This window comes from Lepus europaeus, chromosome 18 (genome assembly GCF_033115175.1).
Source record: "Lepus europaeus isolate LE1 chromosome 18, mLepTim1.pri, whole genome shotgun sequence".
In the NCBI taxonomy this organism is placed as follows: Eukaryota; Metazoa; Chordata; class Mammalia; order Lagomorpha; family Leporidae; genus Lepus; species Lepus europaeus.
Genome location: NC_084844.1, coordinates 59,617,894 through 59,634,249, shown reverse-complemented (window position 1 = coordinate 59,634,249; position 16,356 = coordinate 59,617,894). Strand labels below are relative to the sequence as shown.

The 16,356-nt window shown below is 45.0% G+C and overlaps 1 protein-coding gene across 4 annotated transcripts in view; it reads left to right on the top strand.

Annotated features, from left to right (window-relative positions):
* SPECC1 (sperm antigen with calponin homology and coiled-coil domains 1) overlaps positions 1 to 16,356 on the top strand; it is a 192,425-nt gene that overhangs the window by 56,537 nt on the left and 119,532 nt on the right. The gene's annotated exons all lie outside the window — the stretch shown is intronic.

Here is a 16,356-nt window from a genome sequence, read left to right as displayed (position 1 = left end):
AAAGATCATCTCCAGCCCACAATCAAATAAATGATCACTTCTTTTTTTTTTTTTAATTAAAAAAATATTTTTTTTGACAGGCAGAGTGGACAGTGAGAGAGAGAGAGAGAGAGAGAGAAGTCTTCCTTTTCCATTGGTTCACCCCCAATGGCCGACCGGGACTAGAACCCAGTGTGCCGGCACTGCAGGCAGAGGATTAGCCTAGTGAGCCGTGGCGCTGGCCACTTCTTATATCTTTTAAAATAACCTTTTGGGGGGCCAGCACTGTGGCTCACTTGGTTAATCCTCCACGTGCAGTGCCAGCATCCCATATGGGCTCTGGGTTCTAGTCCCAGTTGCTCCTCTTCCACTCCAGCTCTTTGCTGTGGCCTGGGAGGGCACTGCAGGATGGCCCAAGTGCTTGGGCGCCTGCACCTGTGTAGGAGACTAGGCCGAAATACCTGGCTCCTGGCTTCAGATCGGCGTAGCTCCGGCTGTGGTGGCCATTTGCGGGGTGAACCAACGGAAGGAAGATCTTTCTCACTGACTCACTCTGTCAGTCAAAATAAATAAATAAATAAATAAATAACCTTTTGGATCAGTCTGGAATCGTGTTCTGTGATGCAACACTAGTGTTGCTTATGTGATATCTGCCCACCTTGCAGAGTGGTGCTGGGAAAGGTGGAGAGGTGGGAGAGGTGTTCCTGTTCCTCCTGCCGCCAGGCTCCTCTGGGCCTGTGATCTAGGGGTTGCTGAAGGGAGAGGTTAAAAACATCTCTGCTTATTTCAGGGATTGTCACTGTTTCAAGAAGCAAATTATGCTGGGAACTCCTAGCAAAAATTTTCCTCACCTGCTTAAGACCAGGTGTTTTTGTTTTTGTTTTATAAGATTTTATTTATTTGAAAGGAAGAAGTACAGAGAGAGAGAAGGAGAGACAGAGAGAAAGGTCTCCCATCCGCTGGTTCACTCCACAAATGACCAAAATGGCCAGAACTGGGCCTATCCTAAACTGGAAACCAGGAGCTTCTTCCAGGTCTCCCACATGGGTACAGGGTCCCAAGTACTTGGGCCATCTTCCATTGCTTTCCTATTCCATAAGCAGAGAGCTGGATTGGAAGAGGAACAGCTGGGACACGAACTGGCACCCCTATGGGATGCCAGTGCTGCAGGCAGAGACATAACCTATTCCACAGCACTGGCCCCTTATAAGATCAGTTTTAAGATCACCTGGTTGCACCCTGATTCTGTATTTGGCTGTCATACAATCTTGGTGGTGGGTTGTATTAGGACTGTCTTGTTTTGTTTTTTAAACCATTGTGTGTGTTCTAAATCCACAGATATTTTATAGAAAGTGTGGAAGCAATTTTATTAGAGGTCAGTAGATAGGCATTTATTTAATTAGTTGTTAATTAAAGCTTTAAATTTAGTATCTTGTCTAATAAGATCACTCTTTTGCTTTAAGATTACTCATTGCTCTTTTGCAAGTTAATCTCCCAGGTGGACCTTCTTGAAGTTTTCCTCACTTGCTCATCTGTGTCTTTGGTGTTTTGCTTGGCATCATATTAAATAGATAAGTCAGTGAGAAAGAATTTAGCATCTTAAAAAAAGTAAACTTATTTTTTCCAAACATAAATTTATATACTCATCACAAAAGACTTAGAAAATATAGAAAAGTATAAAAAAATAAAATGAAGATGACTTTTAATCTCACTACTTGGAGAAAAAACTGCCAATACTTTGCTGTGAGTCTTTTAGAACTTTGGGTACAACTTTATATCGACACAATTACAGTTTTTTTTTTAATTATTTATTTATTTATTTGAAAGGTAGAGTTTACAGAGAGAGAGAGGGAGAGACAGAAGGAGAGAGAGAGAGAGAGAGAGAAAGAGAAAGAGATCTTCCATCCATTGATTCACTCTCCAACTGGCTGCAACAGCTGGAGCCAGGTAGATCCAAAGCCAGGAGCCAGCCTCCGGGTCTCCCAAGCCGGTGCAGGAAGCTGGATTGCAAGAGAAGCAGCCAGGACTAGAACAGGTGCCCATATGGGATGCCAGTGCTTCAGGCCAGGGCTTTAACCTGCTGTGCCACAGCGCCGGCCCCAATAATGTACCCTTTCTAACAAAAGGTATAATATAAACGGCAAATTTATATACATATAGTCTTTCTGTATGTATTTCTGGCACAAAGAAATGGGAAATTTCAGATAGAAGTGACTCTGATCCTTAAAATATTTTTTGATGTTTAAATCTTTTGCATGTAAACAGGGCAATATGTAACATCTGGAACTTTTTTGGGGGGTGAAATTTTATTTATTTATTTGAAAGGCACAGTTACAAAGAGAGAAGGACACACACACAAAGAGAGAGAGAAAGAGAGAGAGAGAGAGAGATCTCCCATCTACTGGTTTACTCCCCAAATGGCTGCAATGGCCAGAGCTGGACCAGGCCGAAGCCAGGAGCCAGGAGCTTCTTCCAGGTCTCCCTTGTGGGTGCAGAGGCCCAAGCACTTGGGCCATTTTATGCTGCTTTCCTAGGTGCATTAGCAGGGAGCTGGATTGGAGTGGAGCAGCCAGGTCTCAAACCAGTGCCCGCCCATATGGAATGTCGTTGTAGGTGGCAGCTTTACCTGCTACACCATAGTGCTGGCCCCACAATTACAATTTTTAATCTTCTTATCCAGAATAGAGTATGTCTCTCCTTACTGTGTGAATACAGAGAACCAGCTGAATTAGTTTAGAAGTTCTACTGTTAATCTATATCTGATTAGTTTTTTTACTTTTATCTTTATTCCTTCATCTTGCTTTGTATACTTTTTTTCCTAACGTCTCAACTAAAATTCTTAGTTTGTTTAACTTGTCCTTTCTTGACAGATAATGAGAGCACTTGAAGTTATGAATCTGCCTTTTCTTGAACTTTGGCTAAAGACAGTGAAATCTAGACTGTTCTGGATAAACAAAATCTAATGTGGAGAAAAAGGAAAGTGCTCATTCTCTATAGAGTCCAAGACACTGTTGCTAATATAATAAAATCCAACTTTTAATCATAATTCCATATCTGATTGCCTGATAACCAGAATAATCGAATACTGGTGTGCAGGTGAAAGATGTGAGCCCCAGTGTCACAGTGTTTCTTTTATACATATCCAGATGCTGGGTCTGTATTTTGCACTTTTCTGTATGGACAACGACAAAGATCTGTGATTGCAGTAACCCTGTAGGTTGAACTAAATTTCCTGCTCTTTATATTATAAAAGGAAAAGTAGAACCTAGACCTGCTAAACAGACCAGCAGCTTACTGTGTTCATGCTGCAGATCAGCTAAGTCTCCAGCAACTGTGAATTCAATGATAATGCTTCAGAAACTCCCACCCGAAGAATAATAGGAGCACTTTTGGCACAAGATGCTCATAAAGGCTCTAAAGTGTTGGACTGGGTCCTCTTACTTCCCAGTGACTCATTTCATGACCTGGGTGGGTCCCTTTCCATTGTACAGTGTTGGATAGAAGTGTGGTGGATTAATCCTAATTTAAAGGGAAGTACTTAACATTTCATCATTAAATATATACCCTTTATTATATTATACAGGTATTTAAAGTGTCTTGTTCTGTTTTTTTTTTTTTTTTATCACACTGGCGTTCCAAATGCATTTCAGTTGCCTTTTTGTTTTTTTATAGATTTTTTTTTTATTTATTTACTTGAGATGTAGAGTTACAGACAGAGAGGGGGAAAGACAGAGAGGGAGAGACAGAGAGAAATGTCTTCCATCTGCTGGTTCACTCCCCAGATGGCTGCAACAGCCAAAGCTGCCAATCCGAAGGCAGGAGCCAGGAACTTGTCTTCCACGTGGGTGCAGGGGACAAGAACTTCGGCCATCTTCCACTGTCCTCCCAGGCAGTAAGCAAAGAGCTTATAGAAAGAGGAGCAGCTGGGACACGAACTGGCACCCATATGGTACGCTGGCACTGCAGGCAGAGGCTCAGCCTAATACACCACAGCGCTGGCCCCAGTTTACTTGTTTGAAAATAAAAGATGAGTATTGAATTTTCTTCTACATTTATTGACTTGATCTGATATAATCCTGTTTAATGAAATGAATTACAGTAACAGACTTTCTAAGGTAGTCTAGTGTTCAATCATTTTGGCATACCTAGGGTAAATCCCAGTTCTCAGTGGCTTCACTTGATGTTTTTGTCTAGAACTTTCAAATATAACCACCAAAAGCAGATGACTGTTCTGTTAATCACCAGTCAGACTGTGTTCATCTATCACAATTCTTGGCAGAAGGTGAATGTTACCCAGAACAAAAGAGGGGCAAGTATGGTCTCATGATGAGCTGGGACTCCTGCATCCCACGTTGCAATGCCTGTTCAAGTTCTGGCTGCCCTGTCTCCGATCCAGCTCCCTGCTAATGCACCTAGAAGGCCGCAGATGATGGCATGGCCCAAGTGCTTCGGCTCCTGCCACTTGTGTGAGAGACTCAGATGGAGTTTCTGGCTTCTGCCATGGATAGAGCGTCTCTTTCATTGTCACTCTGCCTTTCAAATAAATAAATAAGTCTGTTTTTGAAAACAAAGCCCTCACAAAATAATGTATTGACAAAGGGGAAAAGCAATGCCACACTGTCCTATGATCTAATACAGTATATAATTGGACTAAATCTAATGGAGCTAATAGATTTAGTGAATGTAAGTTTTCAGTTCGCATAAATTGCATAAATTGCTCAGATACTGTTAGAAGAGCCTCTAAAAAGCCTTAAAATGTACTTTAAAAACCAGAAATTGGGTCTCTTCCTCTCATAATAAATGGAAAACTGATAGGACTTTTTACAATAGTTGTGTGATTGTTTTGTAGACGTTTTCTTCCTCTCATTTGTCTTTAGCTGCCTACCAGCACCTGTGTCCTTTTTGCAGCTTCTCTGATAGGGCCATATACATTTTACCGGCCGCTGACCTGTGGTCACATGACATGCATCTGAGCAACTCTGAGGAAGGGTCCGATTTTCACAGAATCCCCAGGCCTCACATGTGCCTGCCATAGCCAGTAAACAGCATAATTAGGAATATTGTTTTCCAGACTGCAACACAACCCAGCTGTTTAAAAATTTTTTATTTTATTTTATTATTTTTAAAGAGTTATTTATTTATTTGAAATACAGAGTTACAGAGAGGCAGAGGCAAAGAGAGAGGTCTTCCATCCACTAGTTCACTCCCCAAATAGCCGCAATGGCCAGAGCTGCACATCCAAAGCCAGGAGCCAGGAGCCTCCTCCAGGTCTCCCATGCCAGTGCAGGAGCCCAAGGACTTGAGCCATTTTCTACTGCTTTCCCAGGCCAAAGCAGAGAGTGGGATTGGAAGTGGAGCAGCAGGGACTCGAACCAGCATCCATATGGGATGCCGGCACCGTAGGTGGTAGCCTTACCCGCTATGCCACAGCACCGACCCAACAACCCAGCTTTAATATCCTTTTTTATTTTCTCCTTTTTACTTGTTTGGGATCTTGATTTCAAGTTACAGTATCTTTTCTGGACTTGAAACCTAGAAGTTCTAAAAGGAAAAATGCCAACCCCAGGCTGAAAGCTTGTGAGTGATACCCTTGGAAACTTAGTTCCCTTCCAGAGGAATAAGAAGACTATAAGCAGTCACTTTCTGTGAGTGGTCAGGGGAGAACCAGTAGAGGTGACATCATCAGTGTGTGACCAGTATTGGTCCTGAGACCAAATGCTTAGAATCCACTGGCCAAAGATGGCACAGCCAGAATTTGAGAAAGATGTGGCAAGTAGATAATCCTGTAGCTAGGACTTCAGAATAGGATGCCCTAAAGGACTCAAGAGATCTTGAAACCTGCTTTAGTCATCACAGGGTCCTGGAGTATGACCAAAATGCTTCGGACCATAAGGAACAGAAAACCCTACTGCTGGCTACATAAGCCAACAGACGCTCACTCTGTTCCTGTAATCTGAGGTTAGGAGGCAGGAGTCACCAGTGGTGATCCAGGGCCTCCATACCATCAGGGCTGTGGGCTGGCAGCTCTGTGATTCTTGGCCCTCCTGCCAAAGGGCAGGATGTTGTCAAGCCTTTTCAGCCCCACTCATTGGAGACTGGAGGCAGCATGTGTCTTCAGATACTCTGAGGTGGGGAAAACTTGTTCCCCCAGAAACTTCCCAGCAGCCTTCCCTACATATCCACTTGGTCAGAACCTCATCGTACACTTACCTTCAGCTCTCCGTTCATGCAGTCACATTATCACAGCCTGATTCTTGCACAAATTTAGAATTGTACTAGGAAGACCTATCAATGGAAGAAGGGAGTGGCTTCGGGGCAGATCGTTGGCTCTGTCTGTTGAGCCTCCCAGCACAACTCCACACCTTCACTTTTCCCAACAAGGCACTCGACAGTGATCTCTTGATCATGTAGATCTTTCAGCGGTTTCCCAACACACTGAACACTTCATCAGCATATGGAGCCCAGTGGCCAGGCGCCGGCGTACACCTCCACCCTTGGTCTCACTGCCTCCCTCCTGGCCTGAGTCCAGCCTGGCCAAGTCCTTGCCTGCCTTAGGGTGTTTGTTCAGGAGGTTTGCTCTGCCCAAAGTGGCTCCTTCACCCTCCCATTCTCCACTTGCCTTGGCCTTCCTTAAGCTCTTGGCTTCAGCTACAGGGTCATCTTCAGAGAGACCTTCAGCTTTGTGGGGTCACTGTCCCTTGGAATCTCAACACGGCTTTCAGTGAGTTCTGTTGTTGCAGATCACCCAGGATCCCTTGTGTGAAAGCCCCTCCCAGCACTGTGGGTGCTCAGAAGTGTTGGCAGATCTATGGGTAGAGGTGAGGGGAGCCTTAGGGAACATTCCTCCTGCCTGAATAATGGACTGATTGCTGTCTGGAGAAGTGATTCAGTTTATTTAGTCAAAAACATGAAAATTTCAATCATCTTCAATTCAGACATAATTCACCCCACTCTTTGGCAATAAAGCATCAACCCTCTTTGGTGAGACAGAGGCCTATGACTTCATGCCATGGAGAAGCAAATCAGAAACTTTTGTCAACAGAGCCTATTTCTCAGTTCTCCTGTGGCAGTCATGAGGAGGTAAAAGTCAAGAGCAGGCGTGCTGAGTGGTAGCTTGGGTGAGGCCTTCAGGCTCTTCACCAGGAAGCCTCGGATGATGGCCCACGGCCCCAGGAAGGCTGCTGTGCACTTGGAGCTGAAGCGGATGAAGATGAAACCACAACACCAGAGTGCCCAGGCAGCCTTCATCTCTGACACAGAAAAGTCAGCCGGTAGCGTGTCAGATCTCTGTTCTGGAAACCACGTGAAAGCGGTGGAAGCTGAACTTGAGGGTTTGGCGGAGCCCGTTGGATGGTTTTGGTAGGCGCAGACGGCTGACTGCACCACGGGTCTCTGAGCTTACACAGGACTCCACAGGAGCAGCTGCTGCTACTCAGGCACCGGCACTGGCCGCCCCTTCTCTGAGTTTCCTTGCCGGACCTCACTTGCTTTGCACTGGATCATGTTTCTCAGTAGACATGTTAATACCTTTAGGGAAGTGAAGCCTGAGTACCATTCCCTTCCTCTCACTCGACCTCAAGATTCGTCTGTGAGCCCTGGGGTCACCCCAGCATTCCTGTCAGTTCTTGGGCTGCTGCTAGACATGGTCCTTCCCTGACCTAGTCTGCAGGCCCTGCCTCCAATGTTTTTGTTTTTTAACTTTGTTTTTAAAAAGATTTTTATTTGAGGCCGGCACCGCGGCTCAATAGGCTAATCCTCCGCCTGCGGCACCGGCACCCCGGGTTTTAGTCCCGGTCGGGGTGCCAGATTCTGTCCCAGTTGTTCCTCTTCCAGTCCAGCTCTCTGCTGTGGCCCGGGAGTGCAGAGGAGGATGGCCCAAGTGCTTGGGCCCTGCACCTGCATGGGAGGCCAGGAGAAGCACCTGGCTCCTGGCTTAGGTTCAGCACAATGCGCCGGCCGCAGTGGCCATTGGAAGGTGAACCAATGGAAAAGGAAGACCTTTCTCTCTGTCTCTCTCTCTCATTGTCCACTCTGCCTGTCAAAATAAATAAATAAATAAATGAAAAGGAAAAAAAAAAGATTTATTTGAAAGGCAGAGCAACAAAGAGAAGGAGAAACAGATCTTCCTTCTGCTGGTTCACTCTTCAAATGGCCACTACAGCCAGGCCTAAGGCAGGTGGAACCAGGAGTCTGGAACTGTATCCTGGTCTCCTGCATGAGTGGCAGAGACCCAAGCAATTGGACCTTCAGCCATTCCTTCCCAGGCACATTACCAGGAAGATGGATCAGAAGTCGAGCAGGGCACTCCGATATGGGATGCCCGCATTGCAGGCAGCAGCCTAACCTGCTGGGCCATAGTGCCCACCCCCCTCAAAGCTCTTCTGGGGAGTTCCCAAAGGTGAAATTCGGATTTTATCCTCATCTTAGAGTTTTCCATCAATGGTTTTTTTTGGTTCATACCACAAATGTACAAGTGTAAGCAAACTAGCATATTCTCTTTTGCCTTGACTGAGATGCAGTATAAAAATTAAAACAAAATGAATTTAGGCCAGTGAGAATAAACTGTGGCTGTGTATGTCAGCAGTATCTATTCACAGCAGGGCCAAGAATGAGGCAGAAGGAGTTGTGCAGCACCCAAGCTAGATGTCAAAACAAAACCAACACACATTCTTACTTAAGTGATCATTCCAAGTTTGTTTACTCTTGTATAAAATTTTAGCCTTGCAGTCTCTGCCATACATTAAGTATTCAGTGAATACTTGTTAAATGAATGGATGGATTCCAGAGAGACTTGTAAAAGAGAGGCTGGGCCGGCGTTGTGGTGTAGCGGGTAAAGCCGCCGCCTGCAGTGCTGGCATCCCATATGGGCGCCAGTACAAGTCCTGGCTGCTGCACGTCCGATCCAGCTCTCTGCTATGGCCTGGGAAAGCAGTAGAAGATGGCCCAAGTCCTTGGGCCCCTGCACCTGCGTGGAAGACCTGGAAGAAGCTCCTTAGGGAGTGAACCAGTGAATGGAAGATTTCTCTCTCTGCCTCTCCTTCTCTCTCAGTGTTAACTCTGACTTTCAAATAAATAAATAAATCTTAAAAAAAGATGAGAGAGGCTGCTATAATTTTGTCAAAATATTAAAAATTTATCATCAAATTTTAATAACAGCTAATATTTTAATGCTTTATATGTGATAGGTACTGTTAGAACTTTTTGGTCATTTAGTCTCATTTAGTCATCGTAACTTTGTGCCATAGGTACTGTCATCTAATTTTTTTTCCATTGAGGCTAAGAATGATTATGTTGTTAGTCTAATGAATTAATTGGTAAAGCCAGGATCGACCTTAAAGCTTTTATTCTTAAGCACTGCTTCTGAGTTACCTGAAAGCAAAGAGGAGAGAGAAAAGCATTCAAGCACACTGTAATCTAAAGGCCAAAGGCCTGTGGTTTGAAGAAAGCGACCTCTCAAAGCCTTGTTGAACTAGGAGAATTTTACATGATTATAGTGAAATTAGAAATTCACAGTGGAAACCCAAGTCATCAAGAAATGTAGCTTTGGGGCTGGTGCTGTGGCGTTAGCAGGTAAAGCCACCACCTGCAGTGCTGGCATCCCACATAGGCACCAACTGGAATTGCAACTGCTCCACTTCAGATCCATCTCCCTGCTAATGCACCGGAGAAAACAGTGGAAGATGGCCCAAGTGCTTGGGCCCTTGCACCCACGTGATAGGCCTGGAAGAAGCTCCTGGCTCCTGATTTCGGACTAGCCTAGCTCCAGCTGTTGCAGCTCTTTGGGGAGTAAACCAGCAGATGGAAGAACTCTCTCTATTTCTCTCTCTTTCTCTCTCTTTCAAATAAAGAATAAAATAAATCCTTTTTTAATAAAAGATTTATTTATTTATTTGAAAGGCAGAGTTACAGAGAGGCAGAGAGAGAGAGAGAGAGAGAGAGGTCTTCCATCTGCTGGTTCACTCCCCAGTTGGAACAGCAGCCAGAGCTACGCTGATCTGAAGCCAAGAACCAGAAGTTTCTTCTAGGTTTCCCGTGTGGGTGCAGGGGCCCAAGCACTTGGGGCCATCTTCTACTGCTTCCCCAGGCCACAGCAGCTGGACCAGAAGTGGAGCAGCCAGGACTCGAACTGGCACCCATATGGGATGCTGGCACTGTAGGCAGTGGCTTTACCCACTACGCCACAGCACTGGCCTCAGTAAATACTTTTTTTTTTTTTTTTGACAGGCAGAGTGGACAGTGAGAGAGAGAGAGACAGAGAGAAAGGTCTTCCTTTACCGTTGGTTCACCCTCCAATGGCTGCTGCGGCCGGCGCACCACGCTGATCCGAAGCCAGGAGGCAGGTGGTTCTCCTGGTCTCCCATGTGGGTGTAGGGCCCAAGGACTTGGGCCATCCTCCTCTGCACTCCCGGGCCACAGCAGAGAGCTGGCCTGGAAGAGGGGCAACGGGAACAGAATCCGGCGCGCCGACCGGGACTAGAACCTGGTGTGCCAGCGCCACAAGGCGGAGGATTAGCCTATTGAGCCACAGCACCGGCCCCAGTAAATCCTTTTTAAAAGTGTGGTTTTCCAACCTGAATCTTAGAGGGGGCAGGAGGTAGTTAACCAGGCGAATGGTGGAGCTGGGATGTGGGAGTGTTTCAGGAGAAGAACAGCAAGTCCTCTTGCCAGAAAGCATGGCCCAACAAGGAAGTAATGCAAGTGGTTCATCGTTGCTAGAGTGCACAGAGGAGATGCCAGCTAAGCGGGCTGAATTTTATCTTCAATACAGTAGGAATCTCTGAAGAATTTTTAAAAATTATTTCTTTATTTGAAAGGCAGGATTATATAGAGAGGGAGAGACCAAAAAAGATCCATCTTCCATCTGCTGGTTCACTCCCTAACTGGCTGCAATGGCTGGGGCTGGACCAGCCTGAAGCTCAGAGCCTAGAACTCCATCCAGGTCTCCCATGTGGGTGGCAGAGGTCCAAGTACTCTGCCTGTCTTCCCCTGCCTTCCCACATTATCAGGGAACTGGATCAGAAGCAGAGTAGTTGGGACTCAAACTGGCACTCAGATACCAGATGCTGGCGTTGCCAGTAGCAATTTAACCCACTCTGCCACAACACCAGCCCCAAGAATTTCTTTTAAATAACAGCTTTATTGCAATAGAATTCACATAAAATGTATAAGTCAGTGGTTCTTAGTGTATTCAATCAGCTGTGCAACCATCACCACTGTTTTAGAATGTCTTTACAGGGGCCAGCGCCATGGCTCACTTGGTTAATCCTCTGCCTACAGCACCAGCATCCCATATGGGCGCCAGGTTCTAGTCCCAGTTGCTCCTCTTCCAGTCCAGCTCTCTGCTGTGGCCTGGGAGGGCAGTGGAGGATGGCCCAAGCCTGCACCTGCATGGGAGACTAGGAAGAAGCACCTGGCTCCTGGCTTCGGGTCGGTGCAGCGCCAGTGGTGGCGGCCATTTGGGGAGTGAACCAATGGAAGGAAGACCTTTCTCTCTGTCTTTCCCTCTCACTTTCTAAAACTCTACCTGTCAAATAAAAAACAAAACAAAACAAAAGAATGTCTTTACATGCGTGTAGAAACTTACCCATCATCTCCTCTGAGCCCCTGGGCAGCCACTAACCCACTTTCTGCCTCTATGAATTCGCCTCTTCTGTGTGTTTCATGTACCTGGAATCGTGCGCTATGTACCCCTTTGTGTCTCAACATCTTGTCAAGGCTCATCTGTGTTTTAGCAGGTACCAGTACTTCATTCTTTATTATGCCAAATATTCCATCTTTTCTACTTTGGGGCTATGATAAATCACATGGGTACCATTGTTTGTATACAGAATTCTGTATGAATACACAGTATGTTTTCATTTTTCTTAGGTATATGGCTAGGAATAGAATTGCTGGGTCATGTGGTGATTCTGTATTTGACTTTTTGAGAAACTGTCAAATTGTTTTTCAAAGTGGCTATACCTTTTTACATTCCTGCTAGCAATGTAGGAGGCCTCCCGTTTCTCCATCTCCTCCTCACACTCCACATTGTCCAGTTTTCTGTAGCCATCCTGGTGGAGTGGGGTCTTTGCATTTGATTTGCATTTCCATTTGCATTTCCCCAGTGATGCCTTTAGTCACTGCAGAAATGACTAATGATGCCTAGTGTTTTCATGTGCTTATTTGTCATCTGTGTCTCTTCTTTGGAGAAAAATCTATTTATATCCTTTGCTCATTTTTAGATTCTGTTACTGCCAAGTTGTAAGAGTTGTGTGTGTGTGTGTGTATTCTGGATATAAATCCCTTACCAGATACATGATTTGCAAATATTTTCTTCCATTCTTTGGGTTATCTTTTCACTGTCACAATAATGTCCTTTGAGACACAAAGTTTTCAATTTTTATGAAGTCCAGTGGACTTTTTGGGATTGGAGTTGTGTTTTTGATCTGAGGAATTTTAAACAGGAGTTTCAAAATCATATTTTCAGTTTAGAAAGATGACTTTGGCCACAGTCTGGTGAGAAGAATGAAGGGGGCTGGTATTGTGGTGAGCAGGTTGGGCTGCCATTTGTGACAACAAACAAATAAATAAATCTTAAAAAAAAAAAAAATAAAGACAAAGGATACCATGTTTTTTAAAAAAGAATGAAGGATTGGACAGGGGGACACACAAGAGGGAAGACAGGGGTTAGAAAGGTGTTTGTTGTTTTGTTTTTTGTTTTGGAAGGCAAAGTTATGGAAGAGAGATCTTCCATCCACTGATTCCCCAAATGGCCAAAACACACAGGGCTGGGCCAGGCTGAAGTTGAAGCCAGGAGCCAGAACTCCATCCAGGTCTCCCACATGGGTGGCAGGGGCCCAAGTAGTTGAGCCTCCCTCTGCTACTTTCCCAGGCACAGGGAGCTGGATCTTAAGTGGAGCAGCTGGGACTCAAATCAGTGCACATATGGGAAGCGCGTGCCGCAGGAGGTGGCTTAACCTGCTGTGCCACAGTGCTATCCCGTCATTGGATACTTAGAAGGAAGGCTCTGTAGGGTTTGATGATTTATTTGATGTTGGGCTATGGGGAAAGAAGAATTTCAGTCCATTCACAGATCTTAGCTTGTGTGGCTGAACATGTGATTGTTCTGTTTCTGGTGAGAGGGAGCACAGAACTCGAGCAGGTTTGAGGAGGGAGAGTTGTCTGTTGCTATCAGAAAGGATGTACAGTCTGTGCACCAAGTCTCTGTGAGCACTGTCAGTCCAGACACAGGTGAGATCCCAGGAAGTGCCTCCAAGACCAGGCACCACCTCCATTCTCGTGCCTAAGGTCTTCCTTTGCCTTTCCACATCTCTAGAAGCAGTAACAATATTAAAATTGTTACTATTAATTAGTAATTAATATTAGTAATATCTTTCTGCCATTCTCTCCCCTTGTGGATGATCTATTTTTTAAAACTTTTATGTATTTATTTTTATTTTATTTGAAAGACAGACAGACAAGATCTTCCATCTGTTGGTTCACTCCCCAGATGCCCACAACAACCAAGACTGGGCCAGCCCTAAGTCAGGAGCCTGAACTGAATCTGGTTCTCCCACATGGGTGACGAGGACCCAAGTACTTGAGCCATCATCTGCCTCCCAGGTGCACATTAGCAGGAAGCTGGAACAGAAGCTGAGGAGCCATGGCTGAAACCAAGCACCCCAATATGAGCACCCCCCGCCTCCAGCCACTTAACTGCTGCACCACTCACCTCTCTTTGTCAAGCATAAAGATAATTTATTGAATGGACAATATAATCACCAAATTCCATCAAAGTCCAAATAAAATGACAACCATATAAGATGGAGTTATGCAGGGTTTACTTTACAAGCCAAATATCTTCCTTGCTTTTGCTGGTTTCTAATAGAACTATATACAAAACTTTTATTATAATGGAATTTATTCAGAATTTATTATATCGATAGAGTGGGCGTCTAACCCAGCAGTTAAGATACCTGTTTCACACATTGGAGTACCTTGGTTCAATTCCTGATTCCAGTTCCCTGCCAGTGCAGACCCTGAGATACAGTGTTGGTGGCTCAGGTAATCCCATGTCGTTGACATGGGAGACTTGAATTACATTCTTAGCTCCTGGATCCAACCTGGGCATAGCCCTAGCAGTTGTAGGCATTTGGGGAGTGAATCAGCAGATGGGAGCTCTTGGTCTGTCTGTGCCTCTCAAATAAACAAAAAATAGTTTTAAGTTTATTGTACTGACCTGACTTGATATTTGCCCACTTGATATCTGTCTCTATGTTTTTGGTAGGTGTGCATTAAATGATTTCTCAAAGCCAAGGCTTATCCTCATGATCCTATCTTTGTCATGAAAACCAACTAAAATTAACTATAACATTGAACTGTTTAGAGCATGTTTTTATCTTACACTATATTTTTTTAAAAAAGATTTATTTATTTATTTGAAAGAATTACAGAGAGGCAGAGAGAGAGAGAGAGAAAAAGAGAGAGAGAGAGAGAGAGAGGTCTTCCATCTGCTGGTCACTCCCTGATGACCACAATGGCTGGAGCTGCACCAATCCGAAGCCAGGAACCAGGAGCTTCCTCAGGTTTCCCATGTGGGTGCCGGGGCCCAAGGACTTGGGCCATCTTCTGCTGCTTTCCAAGGCCATAGCAGAGAGCTGGATCAAAAGTGCAACCGCTGGGACTTGAACCGGCACCCATATGGGATGCTGGCACTGCAGGTGGTGGTTTTACCTGCTGTGCCATAGTGCTGGCCCCACACTATACTTTTATTTTTAATAAACTGAAGTTTTGTTTCTTCATATATTGATAACATTGCTAGATTAACTGCGAACCTGTTACCCTATTATTCTCTTTATTCTACGTTCTCTGTTCTTATGGCTGGTTTATGTAGGATATCTCTAGGTTGATTTCCTTGTTTCTCACACTCAACCAAAGAAAACTACATATAAAGATACCTTAAAACGTTTATGGAAAATGGAATTTAAAAGTTTATTGTGATGCAGACATATTTTGAAATCTATGCATATGATGGGCCTTCAAAAAGTTCCTGGAAAAATGTGTATTATGAAAAAACTACACTTCATATAGTGTCTGCAGAGGTAGAGGCGCACCAAGCCTCCCCCCTGCTCATGGTGCCCAGCTGGGGCTCCCTTCCAGGACTTGCCCTCTGCTGAGTAGAGCTACCCAGGTAGCCACATCTATGGTTAACCCACTGGAGGGATAAAGGCCCAGGCCCTTGTCCATCTGAGGCAATGCTAAGTGCAGAGCTCCCCATGGGATTAGCCAAGGCCTTTATGCAACAGCTTTGCAGTTATGCTGTTGCTTCTGCCAGGTCCTGCATCCTTCTCTGTCCCAGAGCACTCCTCAACAAATTCTTGCATGCACATCTCTATCTTGAAGCATTTCCCAGGGAACCCAGTCTATGTGGTATCTTTACCCTAAATTCAGTGTCTCACAGGAGGGAAAGGTAGTGACACTTGCTAATATTCTAGTCCTTCTGATCTCAGAACTGCCCTATGTCCTGGGGGCCACAGAGCTTCAGCGGAGTCCTGAGTGGCCTCTGCTGCCATCTGCCCTCAGCAGTGTCACAGCATCAGAAAAGGCTTGCACTGCCCTCTCCAGGAAGTACCGGTGTTCCTGGGAAATTCTTCTGAATCTGTAATGCAATGCCATGGCCCCGTTTCCAAAGAAGTTGAATTTTGAAGATGGGATTTGCTTGGAATGCATGAACATGATTTCTTCTTCTTCTTCTTTTTTTTTAAAGATTTATTTTATGTATTTGAAAGGCAGAGAGAGAGAGAGATGGAGACAGAGAAAAGTGAAATCTTCCACCCTCTGGTTTACTCCCCAAATAGGCACAATGGCAGGGGTTGAGCCAGGCCAAAGCCAGGAGCCTGGAACTCCATCCAGGTCTCCCATATGGGTGGCAGGGGCATGAGCACTTGAGCCACCCTCTGCTGCCGTTCCAGCTACATTAACAGAGAGCTGGATTGGATGCAGAGCAGCCTGGACTGAACTGGTGCTGTCATGTGGGATGCTGGTGTTGCAGGCAGCAGCTTAACTTGCTGTGTTGCAATAGCAGTCCCTGATTTTTTTTTTTTTTTTTTTGAGGAAGACATTGAAAATCATTTTGCTAGGTGTCTGACTGTGTAATTCCTGAGCTAAAGAAGCTTTGCAGATGAATAAAGGCAACCTAGAACTCTTAACATAACAGTCATGGAAATGTAGGGATTTGGTCTCATCTACTTGGTATGCTGGATTATTCCTTTCAGGTGATTTAGTCTCTCTCTCTCTCTCTCTCTCTCTCTCTCCTCCCCCTCTCTCTCCCTCTCTCCTTGTTAATGTGTAAAATGGATGGAAAAACAACTGCCTGTTACCTAGCAAGTGCCTGTGAGA